General features: G+C 43.8%; 1 long non-coding RNA gene across 2 annotated transcripts; it reads right to left on the bottom strand.

Annotated features, from left to right (window-relative positions):
* Positions 1 to 391: 391 nt before the first annotated feature.
* LOC145133215 (uncharacterized) lies at positions 392 to 2,992 on the bottom strand. 2 transcript variants are annotated; one of them, XR_013718479.1, is made up of 4 exons: positions 2,244 to 2,992; positions 1,287 to 1,344; positions 634 to 798; positions 392 to 559 (listed from the first exon to the last, which is right to left on the bottom strand). It is a non-coding gene; the product is annotated as an uncharacterized LOC145133215 (long non-coding RNA). The 2 variants fall into 2 exon arrangements; XR_013718478.1 differs by having other exon boundaries at positions 392 to 798.
* Positions 2,993 to 3,264: the final 272 nt, after the last annotated feature.

The raw sequence follows: 3,264 nt of genomic DNA, 5'->3' as shown, positions 1-3,264 counted from the left end.
ATAAAACCCCAATTGACCTAAAAGCCCAACAAATTGATAAATGGGCTAGTGTATGGGTTGGAAACCCTAATTAGGGTTTGGAAAACCGTAATGCCAATAAAACCCAAATTTGGGGAATTAACCAGGACACACTGGAATTATTTAATAACTTGAAATATTAAAAAATAATCATTGGCAGAAATTAATCTAAGCAACATTGGACTTAATGGATTAAGTCCTGAGTCGATTAAGTCCTTAGTGGGTTAAGTCCTTAATGGGTTAAGTGAGAAACACTTAACCCTAATCATCATTTTATGCGAAACCCTAATTTCACTTGTATTTATTGTTAGACCTTTCTATTGGGCCTAAATGATTGGGATAATAATGGGCCATCCATGTAACACCCGAAAAATTCAAGCCAAATTAAAACTTTTTAATATATTTTAAAACCACCAAGTTATTATAGTTTGTTATCAAAATAGTTTAGACATCAGAGTATCCCCAGAATCAATTCATAAAACCATAAAATATGAGGAGCTGTACGATCACGCCTTTGCCTTCTTGCGATCATCTGATGTACCTGAAACAATAAACTGATATAAGCCCGAGCGCTTAGTGAGTTAACCCAAAATACCAACACCATACAAACATAACCATATCATATAACCAATACAGAACAGCATGCATAATGAGTCGTCAGCCTGACTGGACCGCCTCGCCGGCCTTCAGTCTATATGGACTGTTCTCCGAGCCTTCGGCACGTCTGGACCGCCTTGCAGGGCCTACAGCCTATCCAGACCGCTCGCCGGGTATGTTGGCCTACAACACAAAGCAGGACCGACTCAACCCAACCCCCCAATCAAACAAGCATGTGCATATAAATATCATACGCTAGCACATATCATATAAGAGTCAAACCGATCTAACAGATCACTAATCATTGCAACATCCCAATAACCGGGATACAGACCTAACCGGTCACTAACATAGCATTATCCTATAACCAGGACAATCATATGCACATAGATATCATATAACACTAGCATGTATATAATAGCCAAACTGATCTAACAGATCACAAAGCATAGCAACAATCCATAACCAGGATATCGACCTAACAGGTCACTAACATAGCATCATCCTATATACCAGGATACCGACCCAACCGGGTCACTAAAACATAGCATATCACCATCCTAACTATCAGGATGTAAATCAGTAAGCATAACATGCAATGATCTGAATACAATCCATAAAGGGTCGGCCTTGGTGCCTTAGACCCTGTTGATATAGTGAGGATAACTCACCTGGCACTGCTGAAGTCCCGCCGATAAAACTCCAGCTGCTGGTTGACAGATTCCCAAACTGTCAAACATCAAACAACACCCAATTAATAATTGGGTTCCAAGCCCAAAGTCCAACTCACACACTAAAGGCTCAATAGTCAAGTAATGGGCCAAAGCCCAACATATGGCCCAATTTTCCAAATTGGGCCCACACCCTCATATGGGCCTTACCCTAAGCCCATCAACATATTCTAGTCCTTATGATTATTCTTGGATGGCCCATTAATAATCCAATTACCAAAACCCAATAGAAAGGCCCAAAAGAAATTAGGGTTTCGTATAAAGTGACAATTAGGGTTAAGTGTTTCTCACTTAACCCATTAAGGACTTAATCCATTAAGTCCCTCACTTTACTAAATAAGTTATATGGTGTGATTGGGCTTAATACACAATTCCATTCCAATGACCCAAATGTGGGTCCCGATAAGTCCAAGCCCATAATCCCAAAATTAGGGTTTTCACATGAAATGATGATTAGGGTTAAGTGTTTCTTACTAAACCCATTAAGGACTTAATCCATTAAGTCCATTATTGCCTTAAGTTAGTTTACCAATGATTATTATTTAATATATCAAGTTTATTAAATAATTCCCGTGTGTGAGTCCCGCTCAATTTCCATAAGTTAAGGTTTTATGCCCTTAGGGTTTTCCAACCCAATACTAGTTCATTAGTCCATTGGTTGGGCTTTTAGGTCACATTGGGCCTTATTGGCCCATTAGGGTTCCATTGGGCCTACTAGGGTTTCTTTGGGCCCATTAGGGTTTCATTGGTCTCACATTGTCCAAACATCCCCCAAACGAGGTCCAAACGCAATCAAAGCACACCGTCACCCGACACGGCGGCCGGTGGTGGTGACGGATTTTCTTTACTATTCTGATGGATTACAAATTAAAAGGCGATGTCCCAATACACACTCACCCGAAAAAAATAACATAAATAAAATATACAGCCACCTCGTGGCGGCAAGTGGCGGTAGGGAGTGGCAGCCACCACCTCACGGTGGTGGTGGTGGCCCTTCTTGTGACTCCGGCCAGCTAGACACGCACACACACACATTCAAACGCCTTCTGATGTGAAATAAACCCAGCCGCCCCGGCGGCTCACGGAGGCGGCGGCAGCAAGGAATCCAAGACATCAACCGCACATAGTGGTACATGGTGGCAGTTGGCTGAACTTGCAACGGCAGCAGCGCTGGCAGTCATGACTCATGACGATTGGCAACAGCTTCACGGGAGAATAGCTACACAGCGGCTACAGCAACGACGAACCTCACAGCCGCAAATGCGACCGGCTTCTCTCACGACCACAGTGTCGGTCTCCTTCTTCTACCACCACGAAAGCGACGACATTCGATGGCAGTGATGAAATAGTACCGGCAGCAAAAGGATCGGTTGGTGGCGGCGCTCGACGGTCCTAGCGACAATGGCGGCATGACTGAAAGGCGGAGTAGGAGAAGAAAGAGAAGAAGGAGCATCTGAGGATGCTAACACGCTGCCCTAATGTCGTCCAGGTGGTCTCTTCGTTCGATCATGGGGTCACCGGTAGCAATGATTTTGACGGCATCTTGGTGGTGAGGCAGCAGGCGGCGGTCGTCGAAACTCCATTTGATCGGAGGGCAAGAGGGGGAAACGAGGTGATAGCGGTTGTTGAACACGAGTGGCGGCCGATGCACCCTTCTAGGGTTTGGGGGTTATGGAGTGTTTATATACCCGGCACCCTAATAAACTTTATTCCGTAATAGCATAAATAGTCCCTCCTCCCAGAACTAATTTCGAATTCACTCCTTTATTTACCTAACAGCCCCTCCTTCTACAAAACCTTTCCAATATAGGTCCAAAATTTACCTTTCAGCCCCCCCAGCCTCCAAAATCTCTTCAATTTGAGTCCCAAAAATACCATACACCCCCTGACTTAGGAAATTCTTTACAAATTAAGTCCC

The sequence above is a fragment of the Lactuca virosa genome, chromosome 8, assembly GCF_052849685.1.
Source record: "Lactuca virosa cultivar CGN04683 chromosome 8, Lactuca_virosa_CGN04683_v6, whole genome shotgun sequence".
Classification (NCBI taxonomy): Eukaryota; Viridiplantae; Streptophyta; class Magnoliopsida; order Asterales; family Asteraceae; genus Lactuca; species Lactuca virosa.
The sequence above is the reverse complement of the archived record's forward strand: the minus strand, read 5'-3'. Positions and strand labels throughout refer to the sequence as shown.